General features: G+C 38.0%; 1 long non-coding RNA gene across 1 annotated transcript in view; it reads left to right on the top strand.

The window, feature by feature from the left end:
* LOC112627144 overlaps positions 1-21,419 on the top strand; it is a 74,759-nt gene extending 53,340 nt beyond the window's left edge. The window contains exon 3 of the long non-coding RNA XR_003120021.1: positions 20,608-21,419. This is a non-coding gene — a long non-coding RNA (uncharacterized LOC112627144). The remainder of the gene's footprint in view (positions 1-20,607) is intronic.
* Positions 21,420-24,316: the final 2,897 nt, after the last annotated feature.

The raw sequence follows: 24,316 nt of genomic DNA, 5'->3' as shown, positions 1-24,316 counted from the left end.
ATGAACTTTCTCTTTTCTACTTCTGAATTAACTAATCTTCCATGGTATGTACCTGACATGTAGTCTTCTCTCTTATTACATTTAAAAGAATGTCTCCACTCTAAAGCCAGTTCCTCCACCAGTGCTGTGGATACCATCATCTCTCACCTTCTCAAGGACTTTAATCCTATGGCAATTTAGTCTTCTACCCTATCGATTTCTCCTTTGTTTTTGAGTAAGTCACACTAGTATACAAATAAGCCTTGGCATATATAATTTAAAAAACAAATCCCTTCTTTGCCCTTTCATCTCTTTCCACCTACCTCCCCATTTATTTCTTCCCTTTCAAACAAAATTTCATGGAAGGATCCGTACATTGTCACCGTCTCTAATTCTTCGTCTTGTGTTAACCCCTCAATGCACTACAATAACCTACCATCTGCACTACTCCAGTGACATTGCTCTTACCAGTGTCAGCAATAACTTCAATGCTGCAAATCCAAGAGTTGCTTATGTGTTCCTATTTTACTTTTTTTAACTGATTTTTTTTTATCTGAATAGTTTTGGGGGTACAGGTAGTGTTTGGTTATATGGATAAGTGCTTTAGTAATGATTTCTGAGACTTTGATGCTCCCATCATGCAAGCAATGTACACCATACCCAATGCATATTCTTTTATTCCTCACCTCCCTTCCAGACTTCCCCTCAAGTTCCCAAAGTCCACTGTATCATTCTTAAGCCTTTGCATCCTCATAGCTTAGCTCCCACTTATAAGTGAGAATAAACTATGTTTGGTTCTCCATTCCTGAGTTACTTTACTTAGAATAATTGTCTCCAATTCCATCCAGGTTGCTGCAAATGCCATTATTTCATTTCTTTTTACAGCTGAGTAGTATTCTATGTGGTATACTCCAATGTGGTATATATTCACTACATTTTCTCATTTATTTTGCTATTATCTTTATTGTTTCATTCCTTCTGCTAGCTTTGAGCTTAATTTTTTCTTTTACTAATTCCTTGAGGTGTAGCATTAGGTTATTTATTTGGGATCTTTTTTCTTTTTTAATGTAGATGTTTATTGCTATGAAATTTCCTAGAACTGCTTTTGCTACATCCTGTAAGTTTTGTTATGTGGTGCTCATTTTCATTTGTCTCAAGTCATTTTTACATTTCTCATTTAATTTATTCTTTGGCCCATTGGTTGCTCAGGAGCATATTAATTTCCATGAATGCATAAATTTTCTGAGATTCTTCCTGTTAATGACCTCTAGTCTCATACCACTGTGATCAGAAAATATTTATGTTATAATTTTAATCTTCTTAAATTTGCTAAAACTTGTTTTGTGGCCTAATATATGACCTATCCTGAAGAATGTTCTGTGTGCATTTGAAAATAATGTGTTTTCTACTGCTGCTAGATGGAATTCTCTGTATGTATCTATTAGGTCCATTTGGTCTAAAGTGTAGTTTAAGTCCATTGTTTTCTTACTGATTTTCTGTCTCAATGATCTGTCTATTGTCAAAATTAATGGATTGAAGTCTCCTAGAGTTATTGTATTGCAGTCTATGTCTTCTTCCAGGTCTATTAATATTTGCTTCATATATTTAGATGCTTTGGTGTTAGGTACATATATATTTATAATTGTTATATCTTCTTGATGAATTGACCTCTTTATCATTGTATAATTATCTTCTTTGTCTCATTTTACCATTTTTTATTAAAGTCTGTTTTATCTAAGTGTAGCTTCCCTTACCATCTTTTGGATTTATTTGCATGAATTTTTTGTGTCCTTTCACTTTCAATGTGTATGCATCCTTAAAGATAAATGAGTCTTTTGTAAGCAGCATAGAGTTGGGTTTTGTTTTTCCTTCTTTTTTATTTAATCCATTCAGCCACTCTGCTTCTTGATATGAGATATTGGTTCATTTACTTTAAAGGTAATTATTAGTAAACAAGGACTTACTACTGCTATTTTGTTCATTGTTTTCAGGTTGTGTTGGAGATCTTTTATTTCTTTTTTTCTGTTTCTATATTTCTTTGTGACTAGATAGTTTTCTCTAGTGGTATGCTTTGATTACTTACTTCTTATCTTTTGGGTATCTACTATAGGCTTTTGCTTTGTGGTTACCATGAAGCTTACATAAAACATCTTCTAGTTATAACAAGCTATTTTAGCTGATAACACCTTAACTTGGATCACATAAAAATATCTAACAACTTTACTCCATCCCCTCACACACATTTTGTGTTTTAGTGCCACAATTTATGTCTTTTTGTATCGTTTATCCATTACATTATTGTGGTATTATTACTTTAAATACTTTTGTCTTTTAACTTTCATACTAAAAAAAAAGTGATTTACTTAACATCTCAGCAACATTCATCATAGTTAACCACTTCGTTGGTCTTAAATGCTTTCTTCTTTTAGCTTCATGACATCACACTCCCTAATATCCTGGTTTTCCTTGTACCAAAGAAACTTTCCTCTTTTTAGGTCTTCTTTTATGAGTTCTCATACTCTGAAAGATCTGGATATTCTGGAATGACTGAGGAACTGATTCTGAGAACTCTTTTCTTGCGATCTACTTCTTTCTCCTTTTAATGATTTAAAAATGCTATCTACGTGTTAGGGACTCACAAACTAAGCATTATATATTACATACATTTAAAACAGGCTTACTTGGTCATAAACGAATGCACAAGTTTCAAATATGTACAGGAGTGCTGTGAACCTGGAGAGAAATAATGCCATCACCCGGGAATGTCTTTTTCTCACTTCTCAGGAATACCAAATGGAATAATAAGAACAATTCACTATCTAGTGCACATATTTTCTACCAACTTAGGGTTTTTATTCCGTGAAATCTCTGATACTATATGTGATAAAGTATATAAAGTTGTGTACATGCATGTGTTTATATGCGTATATGTGTGTCTGTGTCTGTGCATTTCCTCAGAGAGTGTTCATAGTTTTTACCAGATTCTCTTGGGAATTTGGTGTGGGTTTGTTTTCTGAAGCAGATAGTTTAAGATTTTACTGATCTGAGCTAATGCCATTGTGAATTTATCTTTCTGGCCACTGTCTATCCCAAGCAAACACTTCCAGAGTTAAATTCATCAGGTGTAAATTTTACTGTGTGCGGGATAGTGCCTATATTTCATTTTTGTATGTCTATGTTTACTAATTATTACTTATATAAGTTGAATAAAAGACAAATAGTGTTATTACTGCTTTGCTAATACCATTCCACTAAATTTAAAACCACTGATCATTGATTTTGCATATTGATCTTATATCCAGACACCTTAAAAATTATTTTATCTGTTCTTATACATTTTCAACAATAGAAAATTATTATTTTAACAAAAAAAGTTTCTTGATGATATTTTTGCCCATACTAATTTTTACACTTTAAATAAACTTGTTAAAACACTTGCAAGAATATTTTCAAACTAAAATCAGGAAAATGGAAATTAAAACAATAAGATCATTTTTGCTGATAACTTGCATTTATTTTTAAGTTCAATAATAGCTAATGTTGGCAATGGTGTAAACAACTAGCTTTATATAGCAAATTGGCCTAAACTTTTGTGAGGCAATATGGCAGAGCGAATATATATTTAAGTGCCAAACATGTTTGCCCAAAGAGTTATACCTTGAGGTGTATATAATATAGAATTTCTGGGAGATATACATGAAATGATATACAGATCTTCATGGAGGAGATGATACTTGAGCTGAGACTGGAAGGAAGACTAATAACATTTTGTATGAGAAGAAGGTCAAAATAAATTTTAAAATAAATGTTGTTTTGCTTTGTTTTTTGTTAAAAATCAACCTGGGCAAAAGCAGGAATTGGTTGACTCACATCACTGGAAAAGATCAGATAGGGCTGCAGAAAGCTGAAATCAGGGGCTTGAGGTTACAGGGTGTCTCAGAGCTGGTTTCTGCTTCATACCAGCTGTCAGCTTCATTATCTACTGCAGCACGTGAGCTTTCTCCTTAAGACTGGGAGCAGCTCCTAGACACATATCTTCCTGGTTTGCCACCTAACAGTAAAGACCACTCTTCTCCAAGTTACAAGTGGAAAATTCTAAGGGAAAGACTGATCAGCCTGGTTTGTGTTTTGTTACCTCTGTCAGGTCTCTGGCAGAAGATAGGTAAATTGGCAGAGTATTATCACTGGTCAAGGAATAAGCAGTTCCTTGAAAAGAGCTGAGTCATCCTCAAAAAGAAAGGGGTGTTAGACAATCCAACAACAAGTGCATACTTCAAAAGGAAAAAGCCAGGAGAGGTACCTTAGTCATATGGCACTTCTTCAGTCTCACTTACAGAGGAGATACCATAATCTGCTTCCACAAAATTCCTTGTAAGTGCTTTGGGACTTTGTATTTGAAGGTTTCCCCTTTGCTGCTTCTTATCCTAGAGGCGTGCCAGAGGACTTTCAAAAGTGAGCTAAGCATTTTTTGCTACAAATGGATCTTTTCATTGAAAACAAAATATTTGCATAGAGCATAGCATATAATAATAGCAGAGCAGCATTGGAACTTATGGGTGGCAAAGAGCTTGGCAGCTGTTTGTGTCTGCTATGGCATTAATTAAATATTGTAGCTCTGGTGTTTATTAGTATGTGGACAGTGTTTCAAACCTTGCAGAGTTTGAACCACCAATTTTTGCTGTAATATGCTCTTAATGTCATGAGAATTGTATCTGGTCTCTTTTGCTCTTGTACCAGACTCATGCAGATTCCATTCTAAGGTACCATAAGGGCTGGAAAGGTGAAGGCCACAGGGACAGAGAGCCCACTCCCCACTGCAGGAGACTCCTTTTGCTTTTCAAAGTTAAAAAAAAAAAAAGCTTTATTGTTTTGATCATAAATAAGATCTCTCTTCTATAATGTTCCCTGAGGCACACATCTTCCTAAAAACATATCTCCTTTATAGTGAAGCCATTTGAGAAATTATTCTCTTTCAAGAAAATTTCAGCTTCCTTAGGATATTTTTTGTCCCTCTGGAAAGTAATTCAGAATTATGTATTAAACTTTCTATTTACCTTATATTTAAATAACAGTTAAATCAAATTAAAAATGACTAGATTTTGTATGTAGTACCATACAATGATTACTACTGCAAAATAAGGATCTTGGCCAGGCGCAGTGGCTCACGCCTGTAATCCTAGCACTTTGGGAGGCTGAGGTGGGTGGATCACTTGAGGTCAGGAGTTCAAGACCAGCCTGGCCAACACAGTGAAACCCCATTTCTACTAAAAATACGAAAGGTAGCTGGGCATGGCTGCAGGCACCTGTAATCCCAGCTCCTCAGGAGGCTGAAGCAGGAGAAGCTCTTGAACCCAGAACGCAGTGGTTGCAGTTAGCTGAGATCACACCATTGCACTCCAACCTGGGCAACAGAGTGAGACTCTGTCTCAAAAAAATAAAAGATCTTAAGAAATCACAAGATCCTGGTGGACTATCAGAAACTAACTAAAACCATGCTGATTTTGCTCAATGTATGCATTGTCAATACATAATCTTTAAACAACCAAAATATTGGCTTATCAGGATATACTAATTTTAATATTCTACATAAGAGAATGTTTTCTATGATTTTTTTTAAATACAATGAACACTATTTTTTGTCATGAGTATTACACTGACAATTCATGAAATATTACTTCATGACAACAAGTGAGTGGCTTGTCAAGGACCAAAATTGGTAGAAACATTAGCAAAGAGCATAGGGTGCACAATCTGCTCAACAGACTTTGTTGGCCAATGCTAAGTGAGGTGCACATTTGATCCTACAGCAAAGGTAGATTTCACAGGCACCATTCAAGTACTTGAGAACACCTGTTTAGCATAAGGCAATGTGGGATTGTATTTCATTTACCAAAGTTAATTCAATGCCATCCATCAGCCATTTCTTGAATATCTGCTATGTGTTCTGAAGTCATTTCCTTTTCGTTTTATTGAATCATCCATTCTTTTTATGTTGACTTGTTCATGCCAATTTTTCTCAGAGGGATGTCTCTGTTTCTTCATCAGGCGATTGTGTCTGTATAGACTCAGCCAGAGCTCAGCTCTCAGTAGCCACTCTCCTATTCAGGAGCTCATGTGTAAACCAAAGGAAAGACTCAAGTAGCTAGAATCAATTTGATAAGAAGCCCCGCATACTTTGTCTGAGGTTTATAATCTTTTTGAATCACCACTAAAGTATGTCCTTGGAAAAATAAGGAAAAGACACCAATCAGGCAAAATTGTTCCAATCATCCATTTTACATTAGCTTTGGAGGTTTGGTCATGGTGGTTATGATGGCCTTCTTCTTCTGTATCATGGGATACAATTTCTGTCCCAGCCAAAGAGCCTACTTTCCTTTTTTTAATTTTTATTTTGGACACCTGTTTCATTTCCCAGCCAGTGTCAGTACTCCACAATGGGCTCACTTCTCCAGCATCCTCCCTCCAAGCACATGACTCCACGTCAGGTGGTATTTAAAAATCTCTGCCTCTTCTGACGTTTAGCATTTCCCCAGCACTACCTCTGATTACTTTCCCTGCCAATGTGTCTATTTGTTCTCTAAAGGAATGTAAGTAGTGACACAATTCTAGTTATTTTCAGATTATCTTTAATGATGTCATTTTATTTTGGTACATAACAAAGAATAAAAGTGAACTACATGAATCATGTAACCCTACTTGAAATAAGGACTCAATGTGAATTAACTCCTAAATTCTTTTAACAACTAATTATATGTTGTATTTATTGCTGTTTTTTATAGTATAAACTTCCTAGTATGTCACTCCCCCAAATGAGACATTTTTAATAGTAGTAGAGATACATTTGACTTGGTCAAAAGTTATCTGGAAATGAACCATTCAACAATATGTCATGTAATAATAGATATTTCAGGTACCGAGATCTTGTCTCTTGAAGACATTAGCATCCTATGGAATTCAACCATCTCCCATTCATAATGAGTTTCCTCTTAAAGAAGTGATTGGCCTTGGAATTATGGTTTTGAGAACAAACGACAGCCCTTTATTCAACAAACCTAATCAAAAACAGTAAATTGAGGTATTGCATCACTAATAGTTTAGATTTCATCAGACTTATGCCACTTGCTATAAAAGTTTTTCTTTTAACTATCATTATTATTTAACATTGTCTGTGTGTTTAGCCAATGTGCTAAAGCAAGGCAAGATAAGTATTACTCTTAGAAAATAATTATTATTTTAAAAAAATATAATTTCCCTATCTAGAAAACTCAGAAAAAAAAAAACAGGAAAAACTTTTGGAACCCATAAAATATATTCAGTATTATGGGGTTAAATATGACATTAATTTAACAAATTAATAGCTTTGTTTTATATTAGCAATAATCAGATAGTATAACAAAATTAAACCCATTTATAATAGCATCAGTTATTATAAAATGTACAGAAATTTACTTTATGAAAAATGTGCAAGCTTGATATAAAGAAAAAATTTAAACATTATAGAAAGTCATCAAAGAAGAATTGAAAAGGTAGGAAATTATATCATGTTCCAACACAGATAATCTCAATAATATAGATCTGCCACCTCATCTAAAATGCATTCTGTAAATGTAATACAATTGCAATCAAAGTTCCAAAGGATTTGTTCCATTGGCAAATTAATCTTGAAGTTCATCAGAAAGATTTAATCTCAGATTCAATGGTAATTATAAGTGAATTAGTCTGAAAGCATGATGACAAGATTATTAGATTTTAACTATTCCATGCAGCCATTTATGTGATAATTATGTAAGGAAAAACTTAAATATTTTAATGAAACAGATGGGGGTATAAGGAGAACAAATGTTGAAATCTTACGCTATCTTTATCTCTTCTCAACTTTCCTCTTCTGTTCCTTTCAGTGATCAATGAATCATCTTGGGTGACATCTTCTAGTTTTGATGCTCCTAACCTCATCTGTGCATTGCTGAACCAATTTCTTTAAAATTTTCCACATCTCCATTCTCTCCATGCTTCAAAACATTCAAAAGACTGCTTTCTTAACCTTGCACAAGTGCTTCAAAATTTGCAAAATTTTCAATGAAATTTAAATGACCACATACATAGTTTTTAGGTGTTACATCATGAAGTTAGACATACTTCACACTAACAAACAATGAAATCTTAGGTGTATTTTTAAAATCTCACTAAGCCTCAGTTTCCTTAATGAGCTTTATAATATTGTCTCATAGAGTTGTTGTGCCAATTATAAAATAATCTATTGAATATCAGTTAAAGCTTTTGTATTTATAGATGTAGAACACTGAACGGAATGAAAGATAGCTCTTCTCTCTTATCCTGAGAAGCTGGATGGACATTGTGTTATGAATTCTGCATCTCTTCCCTTGGTAGTTTAGATCTTTGAAGTGAAAAGAGAACTTTTCAAGCACCCCTAACACCCAGGATGTCTCAGCATCTCAGTGGGCAGAAATAGATGAGCATAGAAGATTTTGAGAATCCTTCCTTAGGGTTAGTGTATTAGTCTGTTGTCACACTTCTATAAAGATATTGCCTGAGACCGGGTAATTTATAAACAAAAGAGGTTTAATTGACTCATAGTTCTACATGGTTGGGGAGGCCCTGGAAACTTACAATCATGGTGGAAGGCTAAGGGGAAGCAAAGCACGTCTTACATGCAGGCAGGAGAGAGAGAGAAAGCGCAGCAGATACCGCCGCTTATAAAACCATCAGATATCGTGAGAACTCACGCACTACCTTAAGAACAGCATGGGGGAAACCACCCCCATGATCCAATCACCTCCCACTAAGTCCCTCCCTTGACACAAGGGGATTACAATTTGAGATGAGATTTGGGTGGGGACACAGAGTCAAACCATATCAGGTGGTGGATGGGACATTTCAGGTCCACGAATAGTGGGAGCAGTACCTGGTTTCCACAAGGAAACCTTCAGAACCTTAAATGGGAAAAGCCACAAAGTACTTTTTCCTTGACAAAGATTCTTATGCCGGTGCTTGACACAGAATATCAGAGTTACTTGTCTTCAAGGAGCCCCGTGAGCTTGGAAATTGAGCAGCAAAGTGAACTCAAGGCCAGCAGACTCATCTCTAGATGTTCTGTTCTGGGACTCAGGCGTGGTCTGAGAAAGGGGAAGAGTTCCCATAAAACACAACCAAGAGAGAATTTTCCATCACCTGAGCGAGTAGGATTGGGGAGTAGATTTAAATTATATTAAAAAATTGCTTACACCTGAAAGTCATGGAATAAAGTTTCATGCATACTACATAAAACATAATGAAAATAAGGCATTCAGCAGTAGCAGCCATAAATAAATGCCCACTCCATGGACATGATAGTAGCAGAAACATATAAATGCCCACTCCATGTCAGCAATTATTATCATTTTTTATTATTTATATTTCATTCATGACACATCTTTAACCAATACCATGCAAGCCACACATGTTCCCCATTGTGGCACCTCTACTCCAGGCAATATGGTACATCTATTCCAGGTAGGCTGTTCCTTTGTAGCTCTCACAGCTATTTACTTACTATCATCTTTGTCCTTGTTTTCACTATCTGCATTCCCAGTGCTAGGCCTTTCTGTCTCTGACATTCTGTTTGTATCCATTCTTTATAGCCACATTCAAAGTAAAGTTCCCCCAAGAAAACTTTCTTGAATAACCCTTGATAGTCTCCACAGTCCGTAGGGTTTATTTATAGAACACGTGGCATCAGCAGATGCTGACCAAGCCCACTCATGTCCCTTCACTCCTCACCATTTCTACAGGAAGCTGTGACTCGGCCTGAAGGATTTCTGTGGTCAATGGAACGTGCCCAGCTCATGTGTAGAGCAGGAGGAAGTGCTCCTGCTCCAGAATTCCCCAGAAACAAAGCAACTTTCAAGCAATGACATCTGAAAGTTGAAGGACAGATACTTCAGCTCCGTCAGTATGTTGTATGGGATAACTCAGTCCCTACATAGTCTAAGGGGTCCAGCATGACTCATCTCCTACAGCAATAAATAACCTGCTAATAGACGCACTCTGATTGGCATCCTTCCTTTCTCTCCCTCGCATTCCCACATCCCTAAAGGTACTTTCTGGTAGATACTTTCTAGCATCTTCCCACGCACTCTCTCCACCCAAATTCTTGTTTATAGGTCTGCTTGTTGGGGACAGAACAGAAACAACATCACCTCCCACTTTCTTACTTGCTGCCTTAAAAATAATGATTTCCCTTCCTTAATTATTATCTTCCCAACAAGATTATAAGCTCCCCTGGTGCAGAGCATACTGCTGGTCTGTGAGCTATTTGTTGGTCTGTGAGCCATTTGTCACTGCAATGAGATAAGTACATAAATCAAGAGTAAGTGTTTAGAAATTCTTATAGCAATTTTCCATCTCCAGAACATCCAACCATGTGATCAGTGGGCTTACCCAGTGAACAGGCAGGGACCAGTTAGATGAGTCCCATGATACATGTTGTCTGCTAGTCATGTGCAGGATAACCATGTAGCAGACATGAAGAGGTGCGAAACTTTATAAAAGGGTCCTTCCCCACAGATAACTTCAAAATCACCGCTCTAAAGCATCTCTAACAGTTCTGGGCACCAACTGACGTGCACAGTAATTTAACATTTTGTTTTTGTGGACACCTTAGGATAAATATATAGTCACCTCAGTAGATAGGTTTATTTTTATTTGCCATCGATTCTTACACAGATTTATCCCAGGATGGACCATTTTCATATTTGTCACGATCATGCACCAGGCTTTCCAAGTGTAAGCTTTACATGGTGGGAACTAAAACAGAAACTGACAAAATTCTGAAGTGCTAAAAGAATCTGGAAACTGGCCGGGCGCGGTGGCTCAAGCCTGTAATCCCAGCACTTTGGGAGGCCGAGACGGGCGGATCACGAGGTCAGGAGATCGAGACCATCCTGGCTGACACGGTGAAACCCCGTCTCTACTAAAAAATACAAAAAAACTAGCCGGGCGAGGTGGCGGGTGCCTGTAGTCCCAGCTACTCAGGAGGCTGAGGCAGGAGAATGGCATGAACCCAGGAGGCGGAGCTTGCAGTGAGCCAAGATCACGCCACTGCACTCCAGCCTGGGCGGCAGAGTGAGACTCTGTCTCAAAAAAAAAAAAAAAGAATCTGGAAACCCTGACAATTTCCCCCACATCTTCCATTCTCATTTAAACTATTGATACTAAGGTAGTCTTATTCACATTAGTGTTTGATCTCAGGGTAGGTTTCAAAACAATGCTCCTGCCATTTGCCCTCCTCCTTCACTACCAAGTCTCAGAAAGATATGAAGCATTTGAAAGCCAATCAGCTTTCACAGTTGTATCTCTAGGGCAAGTGTGAGGACAAATGGAAACAAAGCCAAACGAGGAATCACCACATTCGTTTTTCAAGTCATATATGGCCTGGCACAGTGGCTCATACCTGTAATTCTAGCACTTTGGGAAGCCAAGATGGGAGGATTACTTGAGGCCAGGAATTTGAGGCTACAATAAACTGTGATCATGCCATTGCACTCCAGCCTGAGTGACAGTGAGACGCTTTCTCTATTAAAAATAATGATAGGCTGCTCTGTCTATGGAGTAGCCATTCTTTTATTCCTTTACTTTCTTAATAAACTTGCTTTCACTTTGCACTGTGGACTCGCCCTGAATTCTTTCTTGTGTGAGATCCAAGAACACTTTCTTGGGGTTTGGATTGGGACCCCTTTCCTGTAACGTATTTCTGGCAACCGCAGAAGGGACTATGGTGCAGAAACCCTGACCCAATGGCTACCTTTGGGTAAGCGTTGGTGTCCTGTAACTTTATTCTGGTGAACACGGAAGCGACTATAGTGTGGAAACCCCCGACCCAAAGGCTAACTTTGGGTAAGTGGTGGGTTCCAGTAACATCTTTCTCACAAACCACAAAAGGGACAATACTGAGAAGACCCCTCTGACCCAAAGGAAATAGACTGCAGCACTGATTGGATGACTTTGGGTAAGTGGTGGGGTACCCGGGTAAAGAATGAGATTGGGTTAGAGACCCAACTTAGGGGAGTTAGAGTCTCTCTTACCACCGAGTGGGTTAGAGGCCCCTCTTAATAAAAGGCGAGGGGCCCAGCGTGGTGACTCACACCTGTAATCTCAGCACTTTGGGAGGCCAAGGCGGGCAGATCACAAGGTCAGGAGATCAAGACCATCCTGGCTAACACGGTGAAACCCCGTCTCTACTAAAAATACAAAAATTATCCGGGCATGGTGGCGGGCCCCTATAGTCCCAGCTACTCGGGAGGCTGAGGCTGGAGAATGGCGGGAACCCGGGAGGCGGAGCTTGCAGTGAGCAGAGATCCGGCCACTGCACTCCAGCCTGGGCAACAGAGCGAGACTGCGTCTCAAAAAAAAAAAAAAAAAAAAAAAAAAAAGGCGAGGACGCTTGACGGATCTTGGGTTAGAGGTCCTACATAGGAGGGTTAGGATCCCTTCTAAGATTTAGGAGGTTAGAGGCCCCTCTCGGTAAAGTCCCTCTGGGCTAAGACAGGTTTGGCATTATGGGATGTCAACTGCTATTCTTTTTGGAGTAATCTGTCTTGTACGCTTTGCTGATGGCTGTGGGTGACTGGGGTAGGCATGTACAGGATCGTGGTACATGGGGAGCTTTTTCCTCCCTAAAAGGAGAAACATGAGAACTGATGGGACTGCTGGGAAAAAATCCCTTCACAACAGCAGCCTCAGTCACCTGAAATTTTCAGTGTCACCGCAATGGCTGGGTCTTTCTCTGTCCTCCCTAGGCATTTCACCTTCCCCACCCTGCCACAGACAATGCTTTTCTCTCTCTCCTTTTCCTTTCTTTTCTCTTAGGGTAACCACCTTGCCCAGAGACCACGTGTTGAAACTCCAAGTCAGAGGTTGGATTAAAGATGAAGGGGCCTATCTGGGGGCAAATTTAGGCCTTGCCAGTTTGATATTAGGTGCTAAGCAGAGTAGCTAATGTCTATGTTTTATCACATGTATTTTGCTCTGGCCAGAACGAAAAAATAATAATATTCCTTATGGTGTGGCTTGGTCCCCAGGGCGATGGTGCCGCAAGTCGGCAAGCGGGATCACTAGGGCTGCTCAGGGAAAGAGGACCCAGAAGCCTGGCATGCTGGCAAAAGGATAAGAATTTCTCAGCAGTCAGATTTCTGGCTTCTCTCTCTCTCTGTGCAAACAGTTGAATGAATGCAAAAAAAAAAAAATCAGTGTGTATCTCCTCTGTAAAGTTTTGATTAATGTGAAAAAGAATTCTAAGGCTAGCCTTAAACTGGTGTATTTTGTGCTATGAATTCGTTTTTCCATGTCGAGGGGTACTTCAGGATAAAAAACGGGCTTAGAATGCTGTAAGCCCACTTTTCAAGATGACCCCAGAAAGGTGGTCAGTAACAAACTTAGCTACACGTCCCTGGAACAAACAGAAAAACTGAATGAAGTGTCCACATTGTTTTATTCCCATGGGAGCTTCACCTTTTAACCAGGTGGCAGTACTTTCTTTTGGTCTCTGCCTACAGGGAACAAGAATTTTAGGGTTCATGTCATAGTTAGCTCTAAAAATTATATTAAATAGTTAAAAGCCTTTGCAAGCTCAAAATTAACTACTCTGACTCATGCTGGGAAAAGAAGTGGAGACTGCCCCTTGCTATAGCTCACTAGCTAAGGTTTTGCATTTTCAAGGTGGCTGTCCAGGCTCCATTCCCCACCTAGGAAGTAAGTAGTTATTGGCTTAATAACTGCATGACCTTGTCTAGTCTCTTCTCTGTGGACTGTCTTAAATTTTCCTTTCTCTAAGCACCTAGGAGGCGACCTTTGGTGAAGTTCAAAAGCCAGAAATATTGGCCATTTGGCATATTAAATTCTAAAAGGACTTTATTAAAGAGTGTTATGGTTAAAATCAGCTTAATTAAAAGTGGATAAACAAGCTATCGATACATTTTAAAGGCCTTTATGTTTTTCTCTTCTTGGAACTTGTCTTTTTGGAAAAAGGTTTTTTCTTCTCAGTCGACTGAATTATTTTTCTCCATTTTTTTTGTCTTACCACTCTTATTGCACAAATAAGAGGCCCTAAGGTAACTTCTCGTAGCCTGGGAGTCCTTGGGAAAACAGAGGAGGTGCCACAGACCCCGTTTAGGGGAAAAAACAACAATGAAACAAGCTGTTTTCTTCATGAAACCCCGGGAATTAAAAGCAGATAGATCCCTCTCAAAATCAAAGGCTCCGTTCTGTTTTGCATTGAGTTATCTGATGGTTTTGAGTTTTGGGGGTATCAGAAATTACTTCACATTATGAGAGAGCTTTTGTGTGTAATAACTGACTAAGGAGGAAATATATTTTAAGGGATGGCTAATAGTAGTTATGAAGGGATACTTAACTCTTTGCATACTTGGATCAGAGAAACATGCTTTTGGCCACCTGGAAGATAAGGAAACATTCCCATCCCCCACTGGGAGACGAGACTCCCATGAGGGATGGCTGATACAAAATGGGCTGATTTGGGTTGCCCTGTATTGAAATGCAGAGTAGAAGCGTTGCACTGTCTTCTCCCGTATTATTTCCCTCCTTTTGGGAATTCAGGAACCAGTCTAAAATGGCATCCTTAATTTTGGGGATCTGTCTTTGCCTTCAGCTGCTTATTTGCTGCTTATTTAGCCCTAGAAATGCATGTTTTCCTGGCCCTGTTTTTCCAAGGGCTCCACCCTGAAGTCTATAATCCAATTAAGAAACTGGCAAATGAAAAATCTTACAAGTGCTGAATCTTCTGACTGTATATGTGTTGTATGTTTATATATCAAAGAGCTCTCATTAATTGGCTTAGAAAAATAAGCACTTACACCAAATATTTTGTCAGAACAATAGAAACTTTAATGCTTTCTGTTCACATAACTTTAGTAATCTTTTGGAAATAAAGACCGTTTTAATGATTATTGGTAAATAAAATGTCTTGAAAATGTAGACATTTGGTCTAAATTAAGGTCAGATATCAGATTTGTTAAATGTTTTAAGGTCAAACTGTTTGTTTGACTTTTGAAAATTGTTCAATTTACCTACCTTAAAGCCATTAGATTCTAGATAAGGCCTGGGGACATGTGGAGTTAGCCACACCCCCTAGCTATGCTGGAGAGTCAACTCTTATCTGCACTTCTGCTTGGTGTGTCCTAGGCTAGGCTCCACACCTAGTGAATAATTAAAATTTCAAATTTACTAAGGTTTCTACCAAAAATAAAAGTTTCTAAGAGTTAACATTATAACATGTAATTAAAACTAGTAAAGAAACAATTTTGCATGGAAGGTGTGTAAAGAAAGTAAAATGTGTTTTGGTGAAAGATGATAAGAAGTCATGGGAATGTGGACTTTTTTTCTGCCTAGATTAAGGTGTTAAAGGATTGTTTTAAGTAAGAAAATAATCTAAATATTTAAACAAGTTATGGAAGGTTCATAAAAATTAATTGTAAGAGATTTTGTGTGTGAACATGTTGGCTAAAGTTAAAGAGGGTATTATTCAGTTTTTCCATAAATTAAACATTGGAATAAAAGCACAACAGGTTTTTTTGATCAGCTCTTTCCAAAAAAAAAATAATAACAATGTAAAGGGTTATACAAGATTTATAAGACTCTTACCTTATGGTTACACATTAGAATTGGGTAAATATGTCTATAAGGTTTTATTAAATATTGAGTTTAACATTAGTAGTACATAAATGTGAAAGTGAAATTTGGTTTATTTGGTGTAAAAGTCACACAGGAAGCATTATCAAATGTGAAATTATCAAATTTCTTGGAACTATATTTGCATAAATGTGTTATTGGTATATGTTCCAAAGTTATGGGAAACTCCTGTAATTCTAATATGACTTAGTGTATGTTGTTAATAATTATAATTATATAAAATTTTGTGTGCCACAGAAGTTACCACATTTCCTTATCAATTGTGGCTTTAATAGTGACTGTCCTAAAACATTTTGTCATCCACAGACAATTGTCTTGTTTTAATCCTCTTTAGAAGGTGGTTTATAATGAACTATAGAAGTCTAGCAGGTGTTCTTAAATGCAGGTTTCTAATTGAAAATTATAACACCAGAATAGAGGAAACAACTTTCAGAACTCTCATGAAGAGCTAGAATGTTCACAAATATCAAACAGAACAGGAATTAACTGAATTAACTGAACCAATAGAAAACTGAAGTAATCTTTTTAACTTTGCTTAAAACATTGCTAACCCTTTATTTTGTTTCTCAGAGTCAAGGAAACTTTTTTGGAGCTATTTACAGCTTTCAGCAATTGAGTAAAGTATACTCCTGTGAACAAAATTTAGAGCATATTTGTTTCTCTATACCTGATTTCTCTGGAATTTGGAAACTAGTTGTGAGTACCCTTTTAACCTACGGCAATATAGTTATTAGCATAGGTGCAACAAGAATCTGTTTTCTTTTGTAACGGGACGCAATTTGGAGAAATTGGTTGTTTTACCAAGGTTTTGACTGGAATGGTGTGTTTTCCTTCAAGGAATCAAACTTGACTTGTAGAGCCAATAAGAGTTCCCCAGTTCCTTGGGGAACTGGCCTCATACCTTGCCTACACAGTCCCTATATGGGGCTTCTGACCTGTGATAAGTATACAATGTCACTTTCTACCAGGTCCAGGAGCCCCAAGTTATCTTAGGCCCTCAAATGAGAGAAATTTACCCAACTCATAGGTATTTGAAGGTACAAACCCATGGCAGAACTCAGCTTTAAAAAAGTCTTATCTGAGATTCCTTATGAAACAGAGCTCCTTCAAAGCCAATTAAAAAGCCTATGTGAAAAATAATTATTCTTGCTGCACTTTATACAAATAATCAGACCAAATATAATAAAGCAAGTCAGCCTTACCATTATTTGTCTTTAGTTAAAATGGGAAACTGGAGTCAGAAATATTATGTTCAAGAACTGTGGTACACTCGTTATTAAATTCTAGTCTCATTAGTTGTTTTTAAGTTTGTTTCTGCAATTTAGGATAACCCTGCTTATTCCTGTGAACCAATCAGTGATCTCTGACTGCTACTCAGAAGAAACAAGAGGGATGGGCAATGTAAAAATCTGGATCAGTATTCTAATTCTGGGCACATTACAATCAGTTAACAACCCCATATAAGCTTAGTTCCAACAGTTGCCCAGTTCATAAGAAGCCTTCTAATTTAGTTTACTTGGAATAACTTTACTTATTTTGCTTTACTTCTGTGGAATATATTGCTGTTTTACTCTTTGTGTAGGAATACAGAAAAAGCTTACTGAATGTTTTCTTAAACTAAACACTTATTAATCTTCCAGATATCACCTCTTGTCAAAACTCAAGAGTCACGAATGGCCCTCGCCATATTGATGCTTTCTGAATGAGCTCCTCTCTATTCTGACTGCAAGAGACCCTCATAAGTAGGTGGGAATATCATCGCCCCTATTCAGCCTGAAGAAGTTACAGAAGATGGATCTTTGTCTTTCTGCAACCCTTAGGATTAAGACTTTCTTATAAAAGAAAGGGGGGAAATGTCAGAGGTATGCAAACCAAAGCAACTCCATCTTCAATAGGAGCCGAGTAAAATGAGGCTGAAACCTGGGCTGCACTCCCAGACAGTTAAGGCATTCCAAGTCACAGGATAAGATAGACATTCAGCACAAAATACAGGTCATAAAGACCTTGCTGATAAAACAGTTTGCAGTAAAGGAGCTGGCCCTAAAACCCGCCAAAACCAAAATGGCAACGAGAGTGACCTCTGGTCTTCCTCACTGCTAAACTCCACCAGTGCCATGACGGTTTACAAATGCCATGGCAACATCAGAAAGTTATCCTATATGGTCTAAAAAGGGGAGGTATGAATAATCCACCCCTTGTTTAGCATATCATCAAGAAATAATCATAAAAATGGGCAACCGGCAGCCCTCGGGGCTGCTCTGTCTATGGAGTAGTCACTCTTTTATTACTTTAATTTCTTAATAAACTTGCTTTCACTTTGCAAAAAGAAAAATGATAATAAGATAAAGGCATACATGAGGACTCCAACCTAGTTATGACACAGGAATTCTATGTAATAGAATAAGAGTCATTCATCAACAGACTCAAAGTTAAGCTATCCTAAAATCCCAGAGGGTTTATGACAATAACGTAGTAACATTGCTAACTGCTAAGTGATATTCACTTTTGCTTTTTTTCCTCAATGACAGAACTCCTATGTGGAGGTTGGGTTGCAATGTGCCCAGCTATCAAACTTATGCTTCTCATTTTTATTTGGAAATAGGCATAGCTAAGGATATAAGGGAAACATTGGGTGGTGTTCTTAAGCAAGCTCCTTTAATAGAGGCCACCTTTTCACGTGGAAGGCTCCTTTTGCCTTTCTCCTCTTCCTCCAGTCTGGAATACAAATGTAATGGTTAGCACTCCAGCAGCCTCTTTGTGAATATCAGGATACAGCTGATACTTTTGGAATGGCAGAGCAGTGAACTGGAAGGGCCTTGAGCCCTGATGAACTACAATATTTTACCAAGACTGATTGCATAACAAACCACTCCTAAAACTTGGATTAAAACAAACTCACTTGTTTAGCTCCACTTCTGCATTTTGGCAGTTTGGGTTGGGCTAAACTAGATGATTGTTTCCAACCTGGGATAGTGTTGATTGATCTTGGCTGCATTCACTCATAGGTCTTTAGTCAACTAGTAAGTCAGCTGGAGTTAGCAAGTTTTTGATGGCCTCAGTTGGGATAGCTAGGACAATAGAAGCCTCTCTACTTATAGTCTCTTTCCAGCAAGCAGCAGAAAGAAACAGCTTTCATGTATTAGTCCATTCTTACGTTGCTATGAAGAAATACCCAAGACTGGGTAATTTATAAAGGAAAGAGGTTTAATTGACTCAGTTCCGCATGGCTGGGGAGGCCTCAGGAAACTTACAATCAGAAGGCACCTCTTCACAGTGTAGCAGGAGAGAGAATGAGTGCTGAATGAAGGGTAAAGCCCTTATAAAACCATCAGATCTCATGAGAACTAACTCACTGTAATAAGAATAGCATGGGGGAAACCACCCCCATGATTCAATTATGTCCACCTGGTCCTGCCCTTGACATGTAGGGATTATTACAATTCCAGGTGAGAGCTGGGTGGGGACACAGAGCCAAACCATATCCCTTCTCTACCAGCTTTAGGTTTGAAGAGATGAAGGGAGCTGGCAGCTACCAGAACCCAAAAGCAGGTAGAAGTCTGGGTGGAGAGAACTTTCTTTTAGGAGATGCAGCCAACCCATAGTGACCCTGCAGACAAGTTTCTGGGCAAATCAGTGCCCTTATCACCCTCTTGTCTCTCTCCCATCACCTGCTGGTGCTCCCTGATAGCCAACGCAATAGAAGTCAGAGGGCAGACAAGCCGATTGGTGTGGTCTATATAGGTCAGCGTCTGAGGGCAAGAACAGGATGGAGACGCAGAGAGAGATTTTGGAAAAACAATCAGAAGACATCCAGCGGGTAAAAAAAGAGACACCACCTCTTAATGGAAGGAGCTGCAAAAAAAGTGTAGCCATTATTGCAAACAACCAGTGGGCCTCATATTGAAATAACTACTATATCCTATGTTTTTGTTAACGTTTTATCACTACTTATATTAGTTAGCTAGGGCTGCCACAACAAAATACCACAGACTGGATGACTCAAACAAAATGTACTGTTGCACAGTTCTGGAGGTGGAAAGTCCCCAGTCAAGGTGTCAGCAGAGTTGGCTTCTGAGGCCTCTCTCCCTGTCTTGCAGATGACTGCCTTCTTGCTGTGCCCTCACATGGTCTTTCCTCTGTAGCCACATCCCTGGTGTTTCTTTCCCTTCTTATAAGGACACCACTGCTGTTGGATTACGATATCACCCTAATGACCTCGTTTAACTTCACCAGTTTAAAGGGCCTATCCCTAAATACAGTCACATTGGGGTGAGAGCTTCAACCTATAAATGTTGGAGGACACCATTCAGTCCGTAACATTGCTCTATGTCCTCGATTTCTGGTTCAATCTGAGCAAAAGGGTTCCTCTCTGAAGCTTGTAAACTGTAAGCTGTCCCAAACTGCTGTGGCTGGTAAATGCAATTCTGAGAAGATAAGAAGAGGCTGTTTATGAAGGAGCAAGAAAGGTATGAAATTCCAAATAGTAAATTCATTTCAAACATCCTGTCAAAGTTGAAACCCAAAAATCTTTTAAGAATAAAATTCTGCTTGGCATTTGGTACCAGGAAAATTTCCTCGCTAGGATGTCTTGGAAGTTCCCTTAGAACTCTGTGGGCTTGAATGACTTAATGTTATCTCCTTTGGAATGGGACCACTACACACACACACATGCATGCATGTACACACACACACACATGCACACACACACACTCCACCTCAAAGCATTGCATGGTAATTAAATGCTGTTTTCAAACTAGCATCTGTAACTCTAAAAGCATAGAAAATCAGATTTTTTTGCTTAACACAAGAGACCCAAATTCTCTCTCTTCTTCCTGTGGATAAAGGAAAATATGATAAATGGAAGACAATGTTAGATTACTTATCTTAAAATATTGAGTATAAAAGATTTTGTATCTTCCCTTGCAGATGTGTGACATGGACAAAAAGCTCCCCATGGTGGAAAGAGGAGTCAGAAAACACCTAGACAATGAGAGCAAGATGGGGGACCCAAAACGGTGCCCTGGCATAGGCAGGTGGTGAAACCAGCCATCTGGCCCTGTGCCCTGTCCTCAGAAGTGCCCCTGCCACCCCAGCAGGTACATTTGCGGGTGAAGATTTTTCTTTCATTTTAGTGTCCTGGAAACCAAGTATTTTCTGTTGGTGGTGTCTCTCTTGCACCAGCTGAATATTTGCCTGGCTTACCTGAGACTTAGACCATCCTAATTTCAACCTCCACTGACACAAACTAGGTTGGTTCACAACAGGCTGCCATAAAATTTCTCATTTTTTTCTGTGTTTGAAATGTGTAACTTTTGATTTACTTCCTAAGTAAGACTTCCTGAGTTGGAAGCTCTGAAAAGTTCCATTAAAAAATAATGGAATTGTCAAACTTTTGAGCAAAGTATCAATGTCAGTTCTAAATCTTTGAATTTAATTTCTTCTTTTAGGGGACTCTTGGAAAGGGAAAATATGATCTTACTACATTGACCATGCAAATTCTGAGGTTCATACTGAATCTAAAGTCATTAGAAAATGTAAATCTCAATAAAATCCCTAATACTAAATACTCATAGATATGTATATATTGCCCATAGACATGTAGTATGTATTCATGTATCATATATGTATAGGTATATATATGTTCATATGTCATATATTAAAACATATATGAATTTATAAGACAAAGCTAGACATTACTGAAACATGTTATAACTAAATAAAGAAAATCTTTGACAACCTAAACTATGCCAATATAAACTCTCAGAATTTCTGGAAAAGTTAAATTTTCATTAACCCTGTCTCCTCTCATAGCCAAACTGTGGTGATCTTCATGGATCTTACAGATAAGGAATTTGTTCCAAAGAAGGTTGTTATTTAAACTTACAAATTGGCATAAATATATTCATTACATTAGTAATCAAAGTACCCAATGAAAAATGATTTTCTACTTGGAAACTGTCCCTTCCAAATGGAAAAATTAAAGAACTCAATTGAAGGATAAAATATTTATTTAAAAAGCAAATATTGCAAATGCATGAAGTTGCCAAATATACTAACCATAGTTTTGATGAGCTGGAAATCTTCAGCAAATAAAAGTTTGGGTTTCTCCCCACATAAAATATTAATGGCTAGATTGTTGAGACTTTTGTTATTACCTAAGGCCCTCCAGTGGCAGGACACTTGTGTGTTGCCTAATGTTGGTTTATGATTATTTTAAGCATTATTGAAGTATACCAAGGACCACGTTCACTCCTTCCATTAATTCATTCATTTAAAAGATATTTGTTGCACACCAACTACATAAACGTTCCTTGAGTTTCAGCACTGTAAAAAAAACAATGATCCTTGCCCTTTTGGATCTTATCATCAAGACACAATTTTAAAAACACAAAATATATAATTAAATGATATAGTACATTAAATGATAATGAGAACTATGGAAAAGAGAAAAAGGAATGCAGCATTGGAGGCCTCTGGAGTGTGAAGGGGGTGGAGATATGCTACAATTTTAAATAAAGAACCATTACAAAGTGATACTTAAGCAAAAACTTGAAGGAGTTAAGACAGTCATGTGGATGTCTGTGAGATAAGCATTTACAGAGTTTGTCAAAGAAAGATGTCACTTGAACCCCACAGCCAGAGACCTTACCTAAATCCACTGATCTATAGTACTAATGTCCTCAACTGTCAAGGCCGTCCATTCTGAGTCCAGGCTCCCTGCTGTGGAATCATCATCCACAGCCATTTAACAACAACTTAGCTCTCAGATCCAAGAGATAATAATCCACTGTTGTGCCAGTTTTCAGAAACTCCTTATAGACCCCAAACTACACAAACCTAGTTGAAATACCTTAAACTTCACCTGGAGTTTGTAGACAGTCAACTCTAAGCCCAAGTTCAAGAGTTATCCATCAACGTCCTTGACTATTCTAAGGGGACTTTTGCCACTTAGGTGATATAGAAAATAATTTCCAAAGGATCAGTCCTCCACCTGGCTTATGTTAATGAGAAAACTTTATAACTTTGTTTTATTTGTATCTAGGTTTGAATTTGTCTTAGGTTGATCATTGTTCTCTTAAAATAATTTTCAGTTGGCCAGGCATGGTGGCTCACACCTGGAATCTCAGCACTTTGGGAGGCCAAGGCAGGTGGATCACATCATGTCAAAAGTTTGAGACCAGCCTGGCCAACATGATGAAACCTCGTCTCTACTAAAAATACAAAAATTAGCCAGGTGTGGTGGTGGGTGCCTGTAGTCCCAGCTACTTGAGAGGCTGAGGCAGGAGAATCTCTTGAACCCAGGAGGTGGAGGTTGCAGTGAGCCGAGATTGTGCCATTGCACTCCAGCCTGGGCAACAGAGCAGAAACTCCAACTCAAAACAAACAAACAAACAAACAAACAAAGTGATTTTCAGTTTTAGCCACCTTTAAAGAAAATCGAGGAACAACAAATTTGGAAACAGAATGAATGTAGCAATAATCCATTATCTAAAGGAGCTGATCTAATCACTTTTCTCAATGGATAATCCATCACTACTCCTGGCCTGCCACATCGCCCGTTGCCATCCTTTGTCAAAGGGCCCTTGCTAGTTGTCTTTCATCCATTGAAGAAAGTTGATTGTTCGCAATGTGTGGAGCTGTGAGCAAATGCACCAGCAGAAGAACAACAATTCTCCATTCCTCCTCATCTCTCTGGAGTGGTCCGAAGTCTCAGTTGCAGGGTGAAGAAGATCCACTGTCATGGACTTATTAAAAATGATTCCTGCTGAAAATTAGGGGCCCATATTTTTTCTGCTACCACATTTTGTCCATTAGAGCTCAAGGACCTAAGAAGGACATAGTTCTTCATTCCTCATCTCATGATACAGAGTGATATATAGGTTTCTACATGCTAATCTTCTTTCATGTGCCAACCAATGCTGAAGGGACACTATTTCACCTGAATTGAAACGAATAAAAATTAAGCCCCAAGGGGTAAAAAGTCTCCCTAGTAGTTCTTCAATATTGCAATAACCTTACCTGATGCACTATTATTTTCCCACACCACTGTGGGAAACACGTAGAGTTATCCATCCTTCAATAAGCAACTCCCTAGATTGTTATGTTTTGCCAACAATGATACTGGTATCTTAGAAACTAATTGTGTCTTGGGTTGTACTTAGAAAGTAACATTTGCAAGGTGTTTGGGGAAAAGAAAAATATAGCTGTACAAAAGAAGTTTTGATAGGTATGGTACCTGGTGTTAAACCAAGAGACATACGTTACTTAAAGTATTGTGCTAATACTGAGAATAAAAAACTTGTTGGGTATACGAGCAATGTTGATAAGTGATATTAAACTTATACATACAAAAAATTGCAGATACCTCTCATAAGATGGTAAACAAAATGTATGAATGTGTATTTAGAAGAAAAGATGTAAAAATCATAAAGTATATACTTCAGAACCAACTTTGAAATAACATCATACCAAAAAAGGCATCAAAAGGGATAACTATATAAAAACACGAAATCTTCTTACTATTTTCTTAAAGACATTAATTCCTAAATTATTTTAAGTGATAAGTTCCTTTAACCCTGTATTTCCAATTCCATTTTTAATCAAATGAAATCTTATATATAGCCATGAATATGCA

This window comes from Theropithecus gelada, chromosome 6 (genome assembly GCF_003255815.1).
Source record: "Theropithecus gelada isolate Dixy chromosome 6, Tgel_1.0, whole genome shotgun sequence".
In the NCBI taxonomy this organism is placed as follows: Eukaryota; Metazoa; Chordata; class Mammalia; order Primates; family Cercopithecidae; genus Theropithecus; species Theropithecus gelada.
This window is presented reverse-complemented; position numbering and strand designations above follow the sequence as displayed.